The sequence below is a fragment of the Tamandua tetradactyla genome, chromosome 3 (genome assembly GCF_023851605.1).
Source record: "Tamandua tetradactyla isolate mTamTet1 chromosome 3, mTamTet1.pri, whole genome shotgun sequence".
NCBI lineage: Eukaryota > Metazoa > Chordata > Mammalia > Pilosa > Myrmecophagidae > Tamandua > Tamandua tetradactyla.
Window position 1 is genome coordinate 192,604,417 of NC_135329.1, and position 23,513 is coordinate 192,627,929.

Genomic DNA, 23,513 nt, shown 5'->3' on the forward strand with positions numbered 1-23,513 from the left:
GCACTTAAAGGATTTTCTTTGGGATTCCTCAATGTCCTGAAATAGATACCACATTATCAGGGTATCTGTGTTGACCATCATTGATAAACATGTAACTGCTGAGCCTGTTATGAACTCTACTCCTTACCAGATGCCCTAGGCGATATAAAGAAGTTCAATATATGGATCCTACCCCAAGGGAGTGCTGACTGTACTGAAAATGTTACTGAGCAGTAAAAGATTGTATATGATGGTAGGATTTGGAACTGGAAGGAATCTTACAGAGTTGAAAGTACTTATTTTACCTATGAGGTATAAAAAGCCCAAAAGTTTCATACCACATCAGACCCAAAATTAGGTGTCCTCCTCTCAAGCCAAATAGTGTCTCTGAAAAGAAAGAATGAATGATACAAGCCTTAGTAACAAGGGGGTCCCTATGGAAGTTTTTTCTAATCTCCTATAAATGGAACCTGTGTGCTGGACCTATGACAAATTTTAACAGTGAGGAAAGTTGATTCAATTACAGGATGGATAGGAGTCACCTTTTTTTTTTTTGCCTGATTACATACCTCTGGAGAATGGGTCCTCCCATTCATCCTATTTCTATGCTCTCCAGTTTAATCACTAATCAAAGGATTACCATGAAAACAACATATTGATGGGATCAGACTTGACCTCCAGGCAGAGTTGACTGGCTTAGAGGGAGTGACATGCACACAGTCCTTTTTCAGGGGAAATTAGGGTTAGTGAATGGGCCTACAGCAGGTTGGGCAATAAGAAACCATTTGTTACAATAAGATTGGATCAAGGGCAAATATATTGAGACCCTTTGTTTGATTGTCAGCATGCTGACCTCATCAAATGAGGAGCAGAGGTGGAGGAGCTGTGACCTTGGTTTCCTGAGCTCTAAGGGAACCAGATGATACTTTCCCACCAGGTGTTCATTTCTGAAATTGAGGATGGGCATGCAAATGAAGTCTAAATCTAGAATGGTTCATGTTTGGAAAAGTAAAATAAGTCTTTTAAAAGGCTAGGGCTATTTCAATATGGAGTAGTAGGTTGGAAACTAGTGAGGTCCTAAAAATCATGAGGTTTGAGTTGACCCATGAAAGCTTTTTGGCAGGGCTGCTGTAGAAGTGATAAAAACATCTGACAGGAGGCAAAGAAATGGGCTTTTAACAACACTTTACTTCAAAAGTCTTGCATTCACATTTAGACCTCAAGAGTTAAGGGATGTGAACTGGTAGGAAACTGGCCTCCAATGGATCTGGCTCCTCATGTTCAGCTTGTGCTTTGAAATCTTCAACTGGAACTAGTTGCCTTTCATCCCTACACCCCTTACTACATCACTCCTTGTCCCCCTTTTAGTTCCTTTGTCTTTCCCTGCTCATCTCAGGCTCCTCTGCTCAGTTCTCCATCTAAATTACCATTCCACCCTTCTCCCTAAACTTTTTCTGGGCTGAATACCATCCCTGAAACATCTGTAGTAGCTTTTCCTTGAAATTTAGGACTCTTTCCTTTTTCCAGAAACTTAAAAAACAAAAAGGCTTTCTCTTCCATGAAATATTGCTCCTAGGAAGATCAAGAAAATAAAAGGTGGCAATTTCTCCCTACTCTTCCTTGTCAAAATTTGCCACTCCTCCCTTAACATTTGTGTTTGTTTGCAAGCTACCAGAATGCAATACATCAGAATGGTAATGGCTTTTGAAAAGAGGAATTTAATAGGTTACTAGTTTACAGTTCTAAGTCTATACAATTGTCCAAACTAAGGCATCCAGGGAAAGATACTTTAATTCAAGGAAGGTTGATGTGTCAGGAACACCTCTGTCAGTTGGATAGACATGAGGCTGGCATCTACTGGTCTCTTGCGCCTGAGCTCCATTGCTTTCAGCTTCTGTTCCTGTGGGGGTTCCTCACTTTGCTTCTCCTGGGCTAGCTTCCAGGTTCTGGCTTGCTTAACATCTCATGACAACAGATGTTTTTATCACTTCTACAGTGATAGGGCTGCAAGCATCTCTAAGCATCCTTGTCTCTGTCAGCATCTGTGTCAGCTCTGCTCTGAAGTTTCTGTTGGCTCTGTCATTTCTAACTCTCTCCAAAATGTTTCCTCTTTTAAAGGAGCCTGGTGAACTAATCAAGACCCACCTGGAATGGGTGGAGTCACATATCCATCTAATCAAAAGGTCACACCGATAGTTGGATATGTTATGCCTCTGTGGAGATAATCTAACCAATCATTTCTGCCCTATAATATTGAATTAGGATTAAAACAAACAGCTGCCCCCACAAGATGGAGTCAGGATTAAAACATGGCTTTTCTGGGGTACATAATACCTTCAAACCAGCACAATGTTCTTCCCAATCAAAATATTAATCACTGACTCAAACAAAATGTAAATAATTTGTTTTGTTATTTTAAGATGTATTTAACTTGAGTTGCAAAAATCTTTGTGCTGAGATTTTAGAGCCCTAGAGGATTTTAGGATGATGTGACCTCAAGAAGAAATTGCTCCCTGGAACAATCTAGATGAACCCACCTGGATGACTTTGGGGGCTGCTATATGCCATTAGTCAGTTTCTGCCGCTCACATAAACTCTAATTATGACTTCCTACACATGACTGCTGCTGCTTTCTATCTGGCACTTTGTTGGTCTCAAGTATATGTCACCTGCTGTCTCAGAGTACCATCAGACTCCTTAGATTAGAAGCAATGGTGATCGCCAGGACACTCGTCACAGGCAAAAAAGAATTAGGCAGCAATAGGCAGTAAAGAAATCTAACAAGTTCTGTATTTTATTTCCATTGTGTATTTTATCTAGGATTTCAATGGGAATTTATGTGGTGTGGTCTTGGGATGGGGATGGGAGAGGCTATTAAAAGGAGTGCTGATGGATGGAAGGAAGGAACTGGCTAGCTTTGTCCAAAGACCCCTTTTGAATACTCAGTTCTACAGGAGATGATAGCCACCTGTTCTGCTTGTCCACTGGGAAATGAGCAAGGGGATTCTGGTTAATAACGTGACTAGAGGGATTCAGGGTAGACACAGTGAATTTCATGACTGAGAATTTCCTTGGACACTGGAATCACTAACCGATACTCGGTGAACGGGGTGGAATGTTTTTCTCCAGAGGTCAGCAGGCACATCTGTCTGGCAGAATACAAATGCAGAGCTACTCAGAGGAAGAATGGGCAAGCTGAAGACCGGATTCCTGTATTCCAGCTTGATGATATTTATTTTAAATGCCAATCCTGCCCTGAGAAGGAAGTTTAGAAGATTTCTGATCATGCTTTTGAAAATGCCCTTCTCCTTCCACTTAATTCTTCTGAAAAAAAGAGGCAAGTGAAGGAACTTCACAGCGGTCAAAAGTATGATTTCTTAACAGAAAAGGTCATTGTGGTTCATATTTCAGTTATTCACATGAACATTATGTCTTTAAAGACCTCAGCATCTATGTTGGAAATGAACAGCTATATGTGTGTGTGATGAGGGGAGATTTTATTTTTCTCTTAACACATTGTAATGATAACCCAATAAAACAGGTTTTGAGAGGTTCTAACTCAGAATCGTAGACTGAAATGACTTGAAAGCATCTTGAAAAACATCTGGCAGATAACAAAACTGAGTTATATAGAGGTGAAATAAACTGAGGATCACGAGAATGTTTCAAGGGAGGTCAGGAGACGTTTAAAACAAGAGTAACAACAACAAAAACAAAAAGCTTGACTATTTGTGCCCAGAGTAGGGAAGAATAGTGAGAAGGTCTTGGACTCATAGGAGGAATTCAAATTTTGCCATTAAAGGAATAAAAGTGAGAAATAATTCCAGTGACTGACAGTAGCTTGCAAAAATGTGGGACATATTTTCCCAATCAAAGATGCAAGGGGGATAGAAAAGAAGCGATGGGAGGAAGTGGATTATGGGCTGCTTAAAACTGGTAGGTGTCATCTCTTTGGTGAATACATGCCCACATATCTCATTCCTTTGGGAATTGATTATTTTCATGAGCTCACTGATATTTAAAAAGTAAAATTACATTATATCCACAGTTATTTCCAAAGCAAAAGGTAAAAGTAACTGTGGTGGATTTACTGAGAACCTTTCCAGAGGATTTTCTTTGCTAATTTTACTTTATATCTGTTTTCTTTTGCTTGTTTATTGCTACTTTGCTTTAGAACAGCACTCTATAAACTTTGTAAACCTGTGCAAGGTTTGATTCCACTCTAACATCTAATTTCATCAATGATACTGATTGCTAAATGTTCAACAACAAACTGCTCAACAAAAAATTAAGAAAAAATATCTTCACTTAAGGAATGTGCACTTTAGTTTCCCTAGTTTCCCAGGTATATTCAAAGGGCTATAATGGAGAGATTAATGCATGTTGACTGGGGTACTGATTTGTATTAGACAGTAAGCTATTCCTCTGCCTAATGGTGAACACCAACCCATTCTTTGGTAATTCTAGCTGATGATAGGGCATCTTTAAGAGCCCTGTTTAGTGTGCATTCAACCTTTGGATTTTGAAATCCCAAGGTTCAATTCAAATCATACATCATCCAAGAAGCGTTTTCCACTTGCTACACTCCATACAAATATCTTCTTGCTCTCTACCTGAACAGTTTAGAGCCCATCTAGTCTCTAATTGTATCACATGATAACAATAATAATTGCAACTGCAACTACTGTTTATTCAGCTCCTGTTATGTTCTGAACATACATATTTTTGTTTTAGTACCTGCATAATATCATGAGGTAGGAATTATTATCTCTGCTTTAGAGATTAAGAAACTAAAGTGTATAGAGGTTAAGTAGGTTGTCCCAAATCCTAGTAATAGAGCCAATATTCATTTTGATGCGCCTGACACTAAAGCTATGTTGTCTTCTGTTTTCTCAAACGCATCATAAACTCTTGTGATATTTGACATAGTGTGCTCATTCAGGGGGTACTCAATAAATATTTGCTGATTGATTGAACAATTCAAATGTGCTGATTCAAATGTGCTCTGTGGAAGCCTCAACTTGCAGGGATGATGTCGAGAAGAATAAAGGACTCTGCCTGCCTCGTCTCCCTCATTCTTCTGTACAAGTGTAGATAATGGGTGAGAATAAAGGGGTCATGGTGTTTCAGGTCTTGCAAGAGGAAGGTGTTCTCTAAACTCACAGTTTCATTTCTAAAAGCCTGACTTTGCACTCACCCTTCTCTCATCCTCCCCAGCAGCCAGGTCAGCTATGTCACTGCTACCTCAAGTTGATGTTTTCCAGGCGGCTTTGGGCTTGCTGAAAGCGCCAATAACATTCCTTTGGACTCCGGGCGGGAGGCCCAAGACACACATCTGAGTGAAAGGGGAACAGAGCAGAGCACGCCAGGGCATTCCATGCTTCCCTTCCCAGCAGGCTTTAATTCTAGGTCCTAAGGTTGCAGAAGGTGCCGAATACCTGTTAGTCCCCTTCCCTCCATACACTGCATGCCAGGCACAGGGAAAGATATTTCACACACACCACCTTTTATCAAAATCTTCATGGCAACTCCGCCTGAGCCCATTGCTTCTACCTGTGAAATGGAAATATGAGATGCCCATCCCACCAAAGTCACCAGTTCAAGAGGGGACATTCTAATATAAGCCTGTCTGTCTCAACAGCCCATGAGCTTTTGACTACACCATGCCGTCTGCCTATACCAGGAGCCAAGAGTCCCAGGTCCTTTATTATAATTCATTGTACCACTCATCTTAAGAGTCATCAGTGGCTCCCTCTATAAAATGCATGCAAATCTGCTTCCTACTTCAAATTCCTTCCCACCTCACAGGGTTACTTTTGGAACTGCGTGTGTAATCATATGTAAATACACCAACCACCTGATGGAAGCTAGGATAAGAGAGATCATTGCTAATTTTCTATTATGTATCTACATATTTACATCTACTCCTTCAACTACCCTAAAATTCTTGAAGTAGGGACCATATAGAATGTATACATTTCCCATGGCATTCCCTGCTCCTAAGTACCACACAGTTTGATGAACACAGCAAATACCAAACATTATAGAATGCTCAGAATACAGTAGGATGGCAGAAATCTTTCAGACCAGTCCCCATTCTTGGAAATCAAAGCTCAAAGGGGCACAGAAGAGCAAGACGAGGGGCAGACTCCTTGACTGCTATTTCTTGGCAAAGGGTTCTATGCAAGTACATTTGTCTGTAGAGTTTTTCAGACAATAGCTGCTAAAGTATACCAGGATGCAGTTATCTTAAGAGTACGCTGATTTGTTGCTCTAAGCTAATGATCTGTCATTTTATAAACTTTTATAATTTTACGTTTTAATAAGGTTTTTAGTAATATTTTATTAAATAGTAGCAGTTAAAATACGCAAAGAATATTGGTAAGGATGCCTACTACAATCAGATATCCTGATTCTGTTTGGTTTTAAATTCCAACTTAACTTGGCTGGAGAAGGAACTAGAAAGTTAAGGTTAATTAGGGTCTCTGGTGGGTTGAAAAGTATCTCTCTACAATTCATGTCCACTCAGATCCTCAGATGTAAACTTATTTGGAATAAGGAACTTTGCAGATTAATTTCCTTAATTAGGCAAAGGACCTCAAGATGAATTAGACTGGTTCCTAAATTCAAGAGTGTATTTATAAGGGAAAGGAGAGGAAGATAGGGAAATAGTGGCACAGGAGAGAAGGCTATGTGACAACAGAGGCAGAGATTGGAGCGACGTAGCTATGACCCACGGAATGCCAAGGATGGCCAAGTGCCACCAAAAGACGGAAGCAGCAAGAAAAGATTTTTCCCTAGAGTTTTCAGAGGAGAATGGACTTGCTGACACCTTAATTTCCTACTTCTCACCTCCAGAATGCTAGAGGATAAATTTCTGTAGTTTTAAACCACAGAGTCAGTACTAATTTGTTACAGCAACCCTAGGAAACTTATACTGGATCTAACATGACGATACTCAAATTTCAAACACTGAGTATGTTATATGGTTTTATAATGCTTATAGGGCTTTATTTGCTCTTTTTCAAAACTCTAAGATAGGTTGGGCATGGATTATCCTCATTTTGTGGATAAATATCCCAAGGCCCAGAGAGTGAGGCAGCTATCTACTAGGGACAGAACCTCTTTTCTGGTTTCCAACCAAGATCATCAGACAGAGGAGGAGTGGGGCAGGTTGGGTTTGGGAGGGCAGGTCGGGGAATCTGGGTGGAATGCTGTTTTAGTTTCCTAGTCTGCTTAAAGCAGATACCATGAAATAGGTTGGCTGTAAACACTGGGAATTTATTAGCTTACAGTGTGAGGCTGGGAGAATGCCCAAATCAAACCATCATCAAAGCAACGGATGCTTTCTTCTTGAAGACCAGCTGCTGGCCATCCTTGTGTCTGCTGTCACACGGCAAGGCACATGGTGGCATCTCTCTCTCTCTTTGTATTCATCCTGTTTAAAGGACTCCAGTAAGAAGATTAAGACACACCTTGGGCCATGGTTTGATTAGAGTAACCACATCAAAATGTCCTACTTACAACAGGTTTACACCCATAGGAATGGATTAGCTTTAAACATGACTTTCTGGGGTGTATACAGTCCCAAACCACCACAGACGCAATAGGAAAATATGATAGTCCTGCTGTTGTGAGTGTGCTGCCTCCTTCTCAGCTCTATGGTGCCAGGACCACTTTGTCCCAGCCATGCTGTTGCTTTGAGCTCGGCACAGAAGCCTCTTCCAGCTTCTGAACTGGCCCCTTTCACTTGTGGGACTTAAGTGCCAGAGTTTTCTGCTGGTGATTGCTCTTTCCCAGCACTCTCCTGTGGTATCATGTTTTCTCAGCTTGTTCTTAAATTCATTTTACCCTCCCAGTTGTACTTGCTGACCCTTTCTCAGGTCACCGAAAGTAAGTTCCCTGAGGACTCTGACATCCTTGCTTATACATCTCTTAGGAGAGGAAAGCTCCTCCTCTACTTCGGACCTCCCTCCCCAAGGAAAGATGTATAATTCAGTCCCTTGGGCACCTGTCCAACCCCACACTTCACCTCCATGCTTAGATACTGGATCTGTCCAGGATAGCTATGATCATCTGTTCATCACAACTGAAGATCCCAATTTTCAAAACAAATGAACTTGGTTGGTGAATTTAGTCCATACCCCACATTCAATTCCATTTCACAACCCAGGTTTCTGAGATTGAGGGATATTGAAGGATCCCTGCCCAAGCTCCATCAGCCAGTTAAAGCAAAGCTAGTAAAAACAAACAAAAAAAACCCCTTCCATCTTCCATATTAGTTCTGTTTCTGTGACCCACCACTACCCTCACCATCCTCTCTTTTGGCCTTGGATCAGGCCCTCATTGTCTCTCAGTAGCACCATTTATGAAACCTTCCTAATGTCACCTGCATCCAGGTTTACTCTCTTTCAGTTTATCGTTCTGGGAAATGCTGGATCAGATTTGAGATCAAGATCATTCCCCCACCATGTCTAGGTCACGGCATGATGCCATCTAACCAATTGGCTGGGGAGGGCATGGAGGCTGCGCATCAGAGAACAGTTCTTGAGACTACCCATTGAAGCCAGTCCTTCACCACTGTCCTATTAATCTTAGTGGTTAACACATATGAACTACAAATGACATTTAGGCATTTAACTTCCGAGTGGTTCTTATCAATTAACATTTAATTTAATAATTACTGTTTGTTATTACATAAATTTATTCATTTTGTATGATAACAAATTACTCATATTTATTAGGTACTTTCTAAGCAATGTATAGTTACTCTTTCACTGAATTCTTACAACTGCCGAGGAAGGTGAAAATTATCATCCTCTTTAATAGATGAAGAAACTGAGATTCAGAGATTTTAGATAACTTATTCAAGTGAAATGTCTAAACTGTGAAAAGCCAACTAATAATTGCAACAAAGATTCTGGGACTTTGAGTGAGCAGACTAGGCAAACAGTTCCCTTACCACCTGCTATCCAAATAAGGCCTGCTTGTCCAAATAAGGGTGTGCAATGTTCTTCTATCTGCAGCATGCCTGTAGCATTTTATTTAATTATTTATTATTCCCAAATGAGATGAAGTTTACTGTTTTTTTATATTTGATTATAAAAGTAGCATATATTCACTGTAAAACTTTCAAACAACATAGAAAACTATAAAGACTGCTACTCAGTTTGACATCAACACCTTGGGGTAACCACTGTTAATAATGTGGCAGGTACCCATTCAGATGCTTTTTTCTTACTATACGTATTTTGTAATCTGCTCTTTTTAAAAATATATGGTAGCCATATTTTCATTGTCAAGGCATATAGATCCATATCATTTTAAATGAATAACATTATACTGATAAATGGTTACACCATATAAGGCAGTTCTGTTGTTTCAAATGCATTGCAATTATAAGCATGCTGTGATAAAAAAAAATTGCAAAAGTTCATCTTTTCCATCTGGGCCAGTCTAAGAGTTAAACTTGACAACCCATGTTTTAATTTGCATTTCTTTGATCACTGGCAAGGTTAGACATCTGCTCCTAAGTATACTGAGCTAATGTAGCACTTCTTTTGTGGAGCCCCTGTTTTTATTCCTTTGCCTGTTTTCTTATTTGGATGTTCTCCTTTTTCTTCTTGGTTTCTAGGAATAATCTAAATAAGATTGTAACCTCTTGTCTGTCATATATGGTACAAAGTATGGGTAGATTTTTAGAGCCCCAAAGTAATCTCAGAGATCCTATAATTCAACCCTCCCATTTTCCAGGTTGGTACCCTGAGGTTTATGAGAGAGGGTAACTCCTCAAGATCCCATGGTTATACAACAACTTTTCCAGTGACTCCTTAAGGTTTATTATTGACTCACAAACCACTGATATTTTCAGAACACCACCATGCCTTTTCCCATACAGCAAAATAAGGTTCTAGAATGAACAAGAGTTGATATCATAAAGATTATGCTATGGAAAAAAAATGATACTTTAGTTGATTTTTATTTTGTCTTTTCTTTCTTTTTCCCTTTTCTACACAAGGGTTCTTTTTGACTAAAGAGCATAAGAGGGAAGCAAAGAAGAGACATTAGGTTGCAAACATTTCTGTAGAAGTTCTTCTTTTTTAGAGAAAAGGAACTAGGTACGGTGACCCTCACTGGTATTTGCAAGCCTGATTATAATTTCTTGGGTTTCATAATTTTTCATTGAAAAATTTTTCATGTTCATTGTAAGGTTATATATATGATTTCTTGACTGCTATTTCCAGGGATGGGTGGGGGCTACTTTAAGAAGCTGCTAGAAGCTTAATACTCCATCGCTGAAAGCATATTTGAAGTCTGCTATATTGATCTGTTGCATACTTGCATCTGTTTTGCATGCCTTTCCAAAATGGAACACCATTTGCTGCTTCCTTTGTGGTGGGAAGTGTATGGCAAAACCCAAAGTTAAGAACCACGATGAACAGAATGTACATTTGCCTGTTTGCTTTTCTTTTTGGTTAAGCTTCTTATGCCTTATTTATTCTGGGAGAAAAAAGTTAAAAAAAATCTGGTTTAAGGAAGAAATAGTAAAGGTCAATTGGGAGAAAGAAAAATAGAGTGGAGGAAGGGGTGTTAAGGAAGCCATCAAAGTACATAAGTTGCTAATGGATGGTTCCACATTTCCTCTCTTGGGAAAGATTGGGGCATGTGCAAAATGTGCTTGTCCATTTGTGTGCTTAAAGGAAGGGAGAGGAGGGGACCCAGAATCCCTCAAGGGGAAAAATCAGGAAAGAAGTGAAGCAGGTGTTTCCTGCTAAGGCACCTTGGAGGAAAGCTCACAGCCCTGGGAGGGAGTTTTCTATGGCGGTACAAATTGGAGGAAATCTTACTTTTTCATCATCCTTCATTCAGAGGTCAGGCACATCAGCCATCACCTCCCAGGCTTCCTCCCTCCTCTACCCTGACCACCCTGTCTCTCCCTCCCTCTCCCTCTTTCTTCTTTCTCTCTCTCTCTCTCTCTTTCTCACTCGCTCACTCACTCACTCTCACTCTCACTCTCTCTCTCTCTGACAGAGTCTTCCCAGCAACAAAGATCTGAAACTCTAGTTCAAAGTTTATAGAAATGTATTATATAGACCTTGTCTTTATACTATCCTTTCTCAGGTTATCTGCTTTTTTGTTTACTTATCTATAACAATCTTTATTTTCTTTCATTCTCTCTTTGGACTTAATGGAAAGGTTGGTAGAAATGACTAACATGTGTCCTTTCCTCTCTAGAAGCAAAATTGAAAACAAAAAGTAAAGTGAAACTTTCAAGTGAAATATTACCTTGAATTAGCCCAATATGAAATTGAAAGGAACTAGGCCATTTTAACTATCTTCCTCTATAAAGTTATCTTGAAAACCAAGAGATTCACAAGAAACAACTTTTCATGTGTTTCTCCCCCCCACCCCTACTCTTTGAGAAATATCCAGAAGAAGAATACTAAAATTGGGGAATTGGGATTTGTGTGTGTATGTGTGTTGGGGGAGGGGAGGGTGTCTGTCATGCATCCAAATATTTAAAGTAACCAATAGATTTTAAAATATATATTTGGATATTTTAGATTAAACAAGGGTGAAAAAGGAAAGAAGAAGGGAAGGGAAGCAGAAAAGATAAAAGGAATTAGGAAGGTAGAAAATGAGAGAGGGAAAGAAGAAGGAAGGGAGAGAGGAAGAAAAAAATGGATAACTTGGAACATTCAACTACAAAGAGAAAATGCCATATATCAACCAGATGTTCTGTCTACAGCAGACCAAACATCAGGCTTTGGAGGGACATTTGGAAGATACAATACTCCTTTCACTGCTCAGACAACTGTTGACAGTCCTATCGCCTCTTTTTCTCTGTGTGTGTGTCTATTCCTTTCAAGCCTTTTTGTGGTCAAATTATAAAGGCCTGTTTAGTGGGTGGGGTGACGTCATACAGACCACAAAAGCTTATATTTCCTGCTACTAAATACACAGCCCCTGCTGACGAAGTGGTCATTACAGAGCGAGCTTGTTCGCCGAGGTCAACCCGAGCGGGGATAAAGGCACTGGGGGAGGGGATCCATTCGAAGAGCAGAGCCATTATTCCCAAGTGTGTCTGTCTGCCCACTGATGCTCATCTCGTTAGAACTGAGAGATGAAAATAGAAGTCTCTTTGTGTTTCTTCCAGACCTTTGTCTCTAAGGACGCCAGGGCATACTGGGAGGCAACATGGTGGAGTGAAAGACCCAGATGAAATCTAGGTCTTTGATGCCAATCTCCCCATTTTTATGCTGAGTGATTTTAGCTCTCTGGGTCTAAATATTACAATCTGTATCTTACTAAAGATCTCTGCACCTCTGTACCTTTGCAGAGGTCACTGGGGAAGGAAATGAAATCAATAAAGAGAAAAAAGAACTTAAGGAGTAGGAGGAAGACTTGTCAAGTTGAGCAAAGGAAGCCATACCAAGCGCTAGAGGACCACAGAGGAATAAGAGGAGGACTGGGTAAGATTCCCATGAAACAGCATTTGGGTTGGATCTGGTGCCTAGGAGTTTGTCAGGCAGAGATGGACAAAGGTGTTTATCATGATGGGTCCTGCCCGTGAGCCTCAGGGTAGGCATTAAACTGGAGTGGTCGGAGGGCTTAGGCCAAAGTGTTTGGCATCCCCAACCTCAGATGAAATAAAATTGTATACATCAAGTGATTAATGTGCTTTTTTAGTACTTCATGCAATTATATTAATTTTGACATTAAGAGAAATGGGAAACCACAGCTCAGCCACAATCATACAGAACTCTTCCTACTCTCCGGTTCTGGGACTTTGACAAAGCAGGACTCAGATTCTTTCTATTTTTCCTTCTTTCATTTTTGTTTTTCTTTCCTTTCCTTTTTGGAAAAGGATAAAACATGACATATAGGGCTTCAAACCTGACATATTGGAATGAGTTCACATGGCATTAAATAAAAGGAAACTTTTACCATTATCTATAAAATGTAGGTGATCTGGACTACCAGTCTAGATATTCCAGCTGTTGACAAGTCCTCTAGATTGGTTCTCTGTATAAATAAAAGATTTGGAAAATTGCCATGATCCTTTGGGTCATGCGTACCTACAAGGCCCAATGTTAGAGACACATTTTCTGCCAAGGCTGCCAGTTCAGGGCCTCTGGTAGGCTCAAAGCCATGTTCAGTTGACCTGATCTGAGACTATGACTGTGTTGGCGTGTCTTGGTTATTCCCCACGAGGTGCATAAAGCCTTAGCTCCATTAATCATCTTCCTCCTGGAGCAAACCAGATGAGCTTTTGGCTTGGAGCAGAACTATCTTTTTTCCCCCTAATTTAAAAAAGTGTGTGTTTTGGTAACAAAGGGAAGAAAGTCGAGAAAGCCAGTTTCAAAATCCTGCCTCAGGGAAAAAAAATGCCCAGAGAAAGTCTTGGGCCACCTTTTTCTGAGCTCACCTCCCTGTGATGCTGAGGAGTGTCTCAGAAGATGACGTATGTGTGGGGAGGGGAGTCTAAGACTGGCGAAGAGGAGGGCCACCATCAGTTTGAGCTGGGCTTAGCTATTACATGTAGGGTTCAGAAAACCAGAACCAGAGGAGTCAACATCGACGTTCATATATAGTGTCAAACTAGTGAAAGAGTCAAGAAGCATCGCAAGTAGCTAAGGTATCCTTAACAGACTCAATACACCTGATACTAAAAAGGACCTAAAATCAGGGGCAATGCCATAAGTGGGTCAATTCCAGGAATAGCAAGATTGCTGGGGAGATAGGTTGGGTTGGAACCAGAAAATGGAGGGTGAGAGCTCTCATGGGACTACAAAGGAGGAATAGATCCACAGAGCAAAGCCTGGACCAGTTTTAGAAGGACAATGGAAGTAATAGAATCAAAATCTGAAATATTACAAAAATGGAGGCTATGGATCTGAAACTCAGAATACAGGTAAAATAATAAGAGACCAGAAGGAGAGAGCATCCCTGCCGTGATTTCACCTGGCTCTGGAGAATACTACTTCTGTTACTAGAAACTTCTTTAATTAAGCAATTAAGGGATTAATTACTGCTAGAGGTATTCATTGTCTCCCAAGAGCTAAAGACCACTTCAGAAAATAAGCCTCCCCTATCTTTCCTGCTGCAGTAAGAACCTCTGTTTTAGTCAATCAAGGAACTCATTTCCATGAGACTCGTCTGAGTTAGTCAGTCAGTCAGTTAGTAAGTTAGTTAGTTTATTGGGATAAACATATCAATTTTATAGTTATGACACCAAGAGAGTCATTTTCTACACAATATTAAACATAACTGTTGAAAAGTGAAAAACGCAGGCATTCAATCTAAAGCTTGATTTCCATGACTTCAAGCAACCTGACTGACTGATTACTTTTTCCAGTGTCAATTAAAATTTGGCTGAATTAGTTTGCTCTACTGTTTTGGCATACTTTAGTGACCCAAATAATCTGTTAGTTGGTATTATTCAGAATAACCTATAACATGGTTGGATGAATTTTTTTTTGCCTTTCTCAAATAGTTGTAGTGATATGGTATAGATCCAGTCTGTATAAGTGCGGGGTTTTAAAGTGTTTTTTTTTTTGTTTTGTTCTGTTTTTTAGCTGGAGACTAGTTTTACTGAAGCCTTGTGGAGCAGAGAGCATTTCAGAAGGAGAGAGATACCTTGGGTAATGCCCAATATAAAGCTCAAAGTCAAAGATAACTTTATGGCCAAACATAAGCCTTGTTGGGCTCTCCAAAAGTAGATGTGTGGAAGGTTCCCATTTAAATCCTTTTGCTCGCCTCCGAAAATCACAATATTGTCTGTGCTGTTTTCAGAACTCATAGCCTAGAAGAACCACCTCTTTTTTAAAATCTTGGGTGTGGGAATTACTCCTTTTCAGTTTTTCAAATTATGTGTAGAGATTTAGCATAACCCAAGCATAACCCACGCTTACCATCTGAAGATGTATTTCATAACCAATAACTTTGTATAGCATACATGATCACATGTGGCCGTCTATTGTTAAAGAGTCAATGTGATATCAATACTGTACCAACCCTTGTTTTGTGCTTCTAGTGCAAGTAAAGCTAGGTCCATGTAGTAGTCTAGTGCCCTCTTGTGGTTTACAAAGTAAGAGACTTATACTTCATATTTGTGGAATCGCAGGCTGGCAAGGCCATTATATAGTTAGCTCATGTCTTCTGCCATCTTTACCCCAAAAAGTACAGTGAGTGGTGGTAGACCCATTCTACTCTGAGCTAAGAAGAGTCCTTTGGAATGTGGAGAGTAGTTCAGGGTGCTGGACTTTCAAAGGGAACTTCACAACTTAGAACAATGTGGACACATAGTAGATGACCATAAAATGTTGAATGAAATTGCTTTGCCAACTTGGTGATACCTCCCAAGTTGCCATTAACTTTTTTTGTAAATGCAGTTTTATTGAGCTATATTTGTACACCACACGATTCATTCAAAGTATATAAACTCCATTCACTTTTTTTTTTGTATGCTATATGGCGGGGGTCACATTTCATTCTTTTGTTCCATGTAAGTATCCTCTTATTGCAACTCCATTTGTTGAATTTTTGTTTGTTTGTTTGGAAGTTCATGGGCTGGAAATCAAACCTGGGTCTCCCGCATGGCAGGTGGAAATTCTACCACTGAACTACACTTGCACCCCCTTCCATTCACTTTTTTTTGGTTTGAGCAGGCACCGGGAATTGAACCCAGGTCTCCAGCATGGCAGGTGAGAACTCTCCCTGCTAAGCCACCATAGCCTGCCCTCCATTCACTTTCAAACTTATCCATTCACATAACGATTTTTCTCATGACATGGTTTAAAATAATTTAACCTGAAATAAAGAGAAGAACTATTAGGGGTGTAATAAATCACCACAAAAGTTTGAAGATTTGTCACATGAACAAATCAGATATTCTCTATGGCTCTAGAGCTACAAGAAGTAAAGTTTAAAGACTTTAATATAAGGAAGAACCTTTTAATGACTGCAATTGTATGGTACTGGAAAACTCTGACTGGGAACATGATAAGCTTCCTACACAAGTCAAGCAAGCATGGATCGAAACAATTTTTCATAACTTACCTGGTCCTGATTTCCTAAATTGCAATAGGATCTTTGACATTTTCTTCCAAGCCTGACATCCTGTCACTTAGCTGTTTTTCATTTTTAGAAAACCTTTTGCATTTTTACCCAATTGTATGTCATAACAATTTACACATTAGAGGAAAATGTGTAATTTGCTTAACTCTGGTTACATGACGTACGATAAGTATATTAATGCATATTTACTAAAGAAGTTGCTCATTCATAACATAGGAAGCATTAAGAATGTTTGAAAAGATTATTCATGAAGAATGAAAGAATTTGATTTTGTCACCCCAAATTTCAGGGACAATGAACTTTCTAGTTCATACAGACTTTAAATTGGAGGAAAAATGAGATATCACATTTCTTTCTAGCATAATTCCTTACTCTGGTAAAGAGATGGAATTATTTTAGAGGTACTGATTAATTTTGATTTTCATTGCTGCTTTCATTTTCATAATTTACCATATTTATTCAATGCAATTTACTCTATGCTTTTATATTTTTACCCTGAAAGTCAGAGGGGAAATAACCAATCCACTATGTCTAGTTAAAACTAGAAGCCACTGAGTTTTATTCCTTTGGACCTGAAGTTTGGAGGTAGATTAGAGAGCTGCCTCCCTTCCATGCCCAAATCTTCCAGGAATTTCATTATACTTACTACATTGGGGTTTTCTAGGGTAAGAAGCTGATCCCCTTTTCTGGACCAAAACCCCAAAGATCTTGGGGTTCACTTAAACCCCCAGTCTAGAACCCAAGTTGGTTTGAGATTTCCCTATCCTCTTCCTTACAGTAGTTTGCCAACCTTCATCCTGGCAAAACAGTGACTGGCTCATTTCACAGACTTTGCTGACAGCTCTGGGCCATAATGGAAGAATTCTCGCCCCTTCCCATCTCTGTGGGAGAGACACACTGGATTGTCACCAGCCTGTGAAATAAACCACCCACCTGGTCCATGGAAACATTTCAAGGCCAGAAAATCCAGCCCCACTCAGCTGTGCCATATGGGAGAGAAGAAACAGTGTTTTTCTCCATATGGATTTGTCACACATTAATAAGAGGCATTTACTCTCTCTCTCTCAGCCAAATGCCTTGATTCCTAAAACACATGAGATGTACTCGGCTTAACTTGCCAGGGAATTGGATACATACTTCATAAAGGGAATCAAAACTAAAACTGTTTTGGACCTTTCTGTCCCTACCTCACTGGAGAGACATCCCTGCAAATGGACAGCTAATCCCTTTAATGAGCAAAACACCCAAAGGCACTTCTGGGCAAAGAGTTCAGGGCTTATGTACCCCTTGCTGACCAGCCACAAAACACAGAATTTTGGATCAGGAAATGATCTTAAAGATCATCTACCCTCTCTCCCTCATTTCCCATGTGAAAATTGAGGCTCAGAGAGGGGAAGTGCCTTGCTCATGACCACTCAGCTGTGTTGTAGAGAACAGAACTCAAATCCAGGACTTTTCACTCATTGCACATATCTCAGTTCTTATCTTTCCTTTCTTCTGATACTTCCCTTACAGTGCATTTGCTACTGTTTCCTTCCCAGGCTTTTCAGCCATTGTTCACTAATTCAATGAATAAAGGATTATTATTTCATTACTACCTTCCCTCAATGACAAAACCTATATTGATGCCCGATTCTTTACTTAACTACCACCATCTTTATTCACTATAAGGCTACAATATGAGATAATGGGACAAAACTCAGCACCAGCACTAGAGAGCTGTGTTCTGGCCTTAGATATTTCATCAAATGATACGAGATAACCACATCCTTTGGCCAACAATAGAAAGAACAAATTTCCATGATAAATGCTCCATCCTTAGTCCCTTTCTTTGTGTGCTATACACATGGAAAATGATTATAGCCCTCCAAAAAACATGCTGGAAGCACAAAATAAGTGGAGGAGGGTTAGATGCACAGACTTCATAGCTAAGATCTTTTCAAAGACCCAGGAAAAGAATTTTCAAAGTGACTTCCCTATTAGGTGTGGTCCTTAAAAAACACGTGCCCCTTTGGAGTCAGGACTGCCATATTTGGCTATGCTCCTGAGTCAGTGTCAGTGAAGAAGAGGCAACCCATGGATCTATCATTGAAACCCTTGATGTGAATTTATTCTGGTATATAAGAAAATCTGAGCCTCATTTTAGTCTAATATAAGAATAATGATGTTTACTGCTTGATGTTGTTTGACTAAAGGAGATATTTAAAATAATTAGCACAGAATACAGCATATAGAAACTGTTCAACATATCTTAACCATCTTTTTCCTCTTTTCCAGAGTAATCTAAGCTTCGTAAATGCCTCTCAGGACATTTTTCTTTATTAGAGGGGCCCAAAATAAATGACCACAAAAGAAAAGATTAGTGGAAAGGAGACCTGAACAATGAAATGTGCCAGAAAGTACATCATCTCTGGAATTATTTCTAATTGGAATCACTGTGAGTCCTTAAGGTAAGAAAGTTAATGGAAGGGAGAGATCGGCTATGAAAGCAGGAAGAGGAGAAGTATAGTTGTGGAAGTAAATACTCCCCTACTCACAATAGTAAGGACTGCCTATTGGCAGACAGGTGTTTGTGTATGTGTGCATGTCTGTGTGTTGATCTGGTGTGCACATGCATGGGCATAGATAGCCATTGGCATCTATGAGTTTCTCATCTGCTTCTCTTAAACTTGCACTCAGAAAGAGCCAGAAGAATTCTTTCTTTATAATGCATTTGACTTTCATCATATCAAGGCTAATGAGGACCATATTCAACCTCTAGAGAGAGTTGGAAGGATTAGATAATTACATACAAATATAAAGTCTTAGTAATAAGTCAACTAAATATCCTTAAAGGCAAAGGATCCAAAATAGAATATGAAACCAAGGCCCAACCCTTGAGAATCAGGAGTGGGTGCCATGACCTCTATAGCTGATTCAGAGGTACTCCAACCTGTTATTTTATACAATACCTAGATGGCTAATCAGTCCTGCTTCTACCAGGTAAGTGGTCACTGGGAGAGCCAAACGGATTACTGGATCAAGTTTTGGGGGTACAGAATCTGTAGTTGTAGAAAAATAATCTATCCTGAAGAAGGCAACACCTTGTGATACATGTTCCTCATGATAAGATAGAGTGAAAGTAGACAGTAAGAAAGAGTGAATAAAACCCAGACTTTGAGGTGGCACCTCTAGTTTTTAAAAAATCTTTTTTTCCCAGTGTCTCCTCAGAGGCTCACGAAGTGCCAAGGACATAGTTGATGCTGTGTGAACTCACCAATTAATACAATTGATAGATGAAGGCACATGGTTTATGTGTACCAAGGGGACTGTGTCCATCCATGATTCCCTAGATTACTAGATTGTAGTTGTGCTGATAATTGAGGCTTCCACCAAGTGGTGTTTTCATTTATGAAATACTGACAACCCCTTATTGGAGTTTTGTGGGGCAGAAGAATGATAAAATGCCAATGCCTTATTTTTTGAGTTATCTCATTCTTTCTCACTTTTAAAGATGACACTTGGAGAGACGAAGTAAGTAACTTGCCCAAGGCCACACACCTAGTACACAGCTGTGATGTGCATTCAGAGTCATCTGTCCCCACTGCTAACAAAGAAGATGAGTTGGCAATCAAAATAAAAATAGAGCAATTAATTGAATCAAGATGATATGTAAGTTTAGAGGGTGAAGTGGAATGGAGAGAGAGCTTGTCTAGAATCCCATTTTGAAATGTTCTCTGCCCTCAAAAAATGCAGGGAGAGGACTTGGAAAAACGTGGCATAATGCAGAGTTTCTCATGCATAGGAATTACCTGGAGATCCTATTAGATTCCGGTATACTCTGAATTCTTAGATTTGAGCATTTGCCATTTTCACAAGCTCCCAAGTCATACTGACATTGCTAATCTATGTTCCACACTTTGAGTAGCAAGGATTCAAGATACAGCTAAAAGAGCATAAAAGAGACAGCCCAGAATCACTGGAGAGCAAACCATTCCTGAGGTGTCAACAGCTGCTCTGTAGCCACACAGTTCATGAGAAGGGTGGGATATTGAAGGCTCCTTCTTTTGCCTAGGCTCCTAAGACTTGGACCTGGGCTCTAGCAAAAGAGAATCAGCTAGCACAAGCTGAAAGAGGAGTGTATTTCTGTTTCTTCTTTTCACTTCTTCAGGGAATCCAGCCTTGATCAAACATTTTAAAGCTGATGACACTTAGGGACTATCAGTGAAAATACACTTGGCTTGTTCATCTATTTTCCAAAGATGAGTGATAGCAGCAATGTCCATGATGGGACATGACCACTTGGCTTCATGGATATCAGACCTCAATGAAGGGACAGGAACAAAGGAAAATGTAGTGAGCTCTTTGTATTCATGGCAACTGACAGACAAGATTATGAGCACGCCTGAGATTTTGCAGCCATCTAGATTAAATCCTGAGTCAATAAATGGCAGCTGTGACCTCAGACTGGTGTGGACTAACAAATCTCAGGTGACACAGAAAAGTATAAAGGAAAAAGATTGGGAGAACACATCAAAATACTAATTGTGACTGTCTATGAGTGTGGGCGTAATATGTGACTGTTTTTTTTAACAAGAATTTGCTTTTATTTAGTTATCATTATTCCTTACATAAAATAATTACATATTTTTCACTAAGAATTACAAATTAAGCATTCTCATAAACAAAGTTCTAAGTGGTACATAATTGTCTATCAAGAGGCTATATCAAAGATGTCAGACAAAAGGGGATTTATTAACCAACTATTTGGTTTCAATTTTTTTTGCTCTTAAAATTAACATTGTAATGAAAATCTTTGTTCACGGCACTTTGAAGTTCTCAGAGGTGAAGTTTAAGAAAATAAACCTTACATTCATTTCCACTATGCTATCTTTTGCTGGTAGCAACAAAAATTGATATAAACCATTTGGAAAAAAATTCTTGTGTCATATCAGCCACTCCTTCAAATCTGGTTGTCTTATCCAATCTCTTTAGTCCCACTTGACTCATCATGAACATGAGGCCTAAGGAGTTGAAGATAGCCATCTAGATGGTGGTAGAGCTGGAGCATGAGTCTGCTTGAGCCTATACCTCTGTTCTTGGAAGCTTCAGATCATCAGTTGTCTCTGGTTGAAGGTCTCTCAGGTTCTGGAGCCTTGAGAGTAACATGATGCCCACTTTCGTTTCTTTGTTATCACTGTTGGTACCTCCTACTAGTTTCCAGGCAGAAAGTTGCAGTGAAGTGCGCAGTCAGCAATTCTGCCTGCATGAGCTTGAATGTGTTACTTAACCTCTCAGAACCCTTTTTATTTTAATTTATAAAAATGATACCACCCATCTTGCTGGAAGCTTGTGAGCCATAAATGGAATAGAGTGTCTGACTGCATCTGGCATAGTTTCTGGCTGCATTGTGGGGGTGATGCGGCACCAACTTAGAATATGGTTTTGAAGATTAAATGGCAGTGAGCTTAAAGACTTGAGTATGGTCCCTCTCCAGCTACTGTAGCTTTCCCAGTACTCTACTCTTCCCACACTGAAAATTTCGGCTTATTTGTATGTACACATCTTCAGTATAATAAAGCCAACATTAAAAAAACTCAAACCATCAAATCACTAAAATCTATGCTTTCATTGAACTGTAGAATAGGGAAACCAGTAACTCTTTTCTCTTATGCAGTCGTTCAACATACCTTTTCAGAATATTCAATGGTCTTATTTGATAAGGACACTTTTTTCCAAATTAGATGCTTCTTCCTTCATTCCAAATAGAATCTGATATGCCAAAGAGCAGAATTTCACCATATTTTTCTTAGCTTTTGAGTTTTCCTAACCAAGGTGATTCTGGAATGGATCTGTAAAAAGCCCCCACAAAAGTACAATTAGACAAGCAAGCAAAAATTTTGCTTAAGTGGTGATTTCCTTATCTGTAAAATAAGGATAATAATAGTATGGAGCTTATAGGATTATTGTTAGCTTTAAAAGATGTGATATTTGTGAAGTGTTCAGCATGGGCACAGGTACACAGTCAGTATTAAATGAATAGTTGTCATTATTAATACTGTTTTGATCCTATGTCTTCCCCTTTTCAGATGTCAAAAACTTTGGAAATTTTAATACCAAATTGCATGATTTTTTAAAAATACCACTGCAAAAGTTATAGTTTCATTCAGCTTTTTTGGAGAGGAAATATCAAGACTTCAGCTTGATTTGCCACAATAATAAAACCCAAGATGCAAATATTTCTGTGTTTGTTTAGACTCATGACTGATGCCAATTTACTGTTTTCACTGGGGAAGTGCTGTCATCTTTGCTGTCACGTTCATCACAGGGAATGTCTGCGACAACACCGTGTACATCAAAACTGCAGAGGGTTTTTAGTTTCTCTGGTTCTCTTTAATTATCCTGGGTATTTTCACATGTTTCAAGCACATCCTTTAAACCATCTGTTTTTAATCAGTGACGTAGGTTTCAGATAAAAATATACTTAAAAAATTTCACTTCGTAAAGGTAGATGAATGATGACGGCAAAATAACTAAGACCAGAGTGTTCCATATATTTGGGTTATCAAGGAAATTACCAGGTCAGGGTAAAGAAATAAGGACAGGCATATGCCTATAAACAGCACATTAAATTCAGGTTGGCAGGAAGCTGACATGACTTATGAAAGGCAGTGGTGTTTTTTGTTTATTTTTGAGTTAAAATTTTTCTCTTTTTCCCTTTGATTCTGTTTGACATTGTTTGTATCATAAAATAAGTCTTACAGTGATTTAAAATGACTATTATGCTTCCTCTTACTCCCACATTCCCAGGAAAAATGCTCCCAACTGTCTCAAACCCTCCTTACATGATAGGGTTCTGAATTTTCTAACCACTGTGGTCACCCTCCCATGGATATGCTTCAGTTTGTGAATGTCTCGATGAGAAGATGGCGCGCAGCACTGAACAAAAGGGTTCAGATAAGAAAACAATGTGTGGTAGGCAGAATAATGGTTCCCCAAAGACGTCTATGACCTAATCCCTTGAACCTGTGAATATGTTGCCTTACGTGGCAAAAGGGACTTTGCAGATGTGATTAAGGTTAGTGAACTCGAGAAGAGGTGCTGATCCTGGATTCTCCTTATGGGTTCATTCTACTCACAGGAATCTCTAAAGGCAGAGACTCTTTCTGGTCTGCAGTTAAAGAAAGAGATGATATGGCGGATGGAGAATAGAGAGGTGTGCTATGATAAGGATTTGACCTATCATTGCTGGCTTTGGAGACGAAGGAAGGGGCCATGGGCCAAAGGACATGGAGGCCCCCAGAAGCTAAGAATGTCCCTCAGTTTACAATCTGCAAAAAAGCAGGGACCTTGTCTTTCAAACGCAGGAAACTGAATTCCACCAATAACCCAGGCAAGCAGGAAATGAACTCTCCTGTAGAGCCTCTGGAAAATAATGCAGAATGCTGACACCTTGATTTTAGTCCAGCGAGACC

General features: G+C 39.5%; 1 long non-coding RNA gene across 4 annotated transcripts in view; it reads left to right on the top strand.

The window, feature by feature from the left end:
- Positions 1–23,513, top strand: part of LOC143676551 (uncharacterized) — a 114,214-nt gene that overhangs the window by 5,240 nt on the left and 85,461 nt on the right. For all 4 annotated transcript variants that reach the window (XR_013172168.1, XR_013172167.1, XR_013172169.1 and 1 more), the window contains 3 exons: positions 12,320–12,452; positions 14,559–14,624; positions 18,337–18,509. This is a non-coding gene — a long non-coding RNA (uncharacterized LOC143676551). The remainder of the gene's footprint in view (positions 1–12,319; positions 12,453–14,558; positions 14,625–18,336; positions 18,510–23,513) is intronic.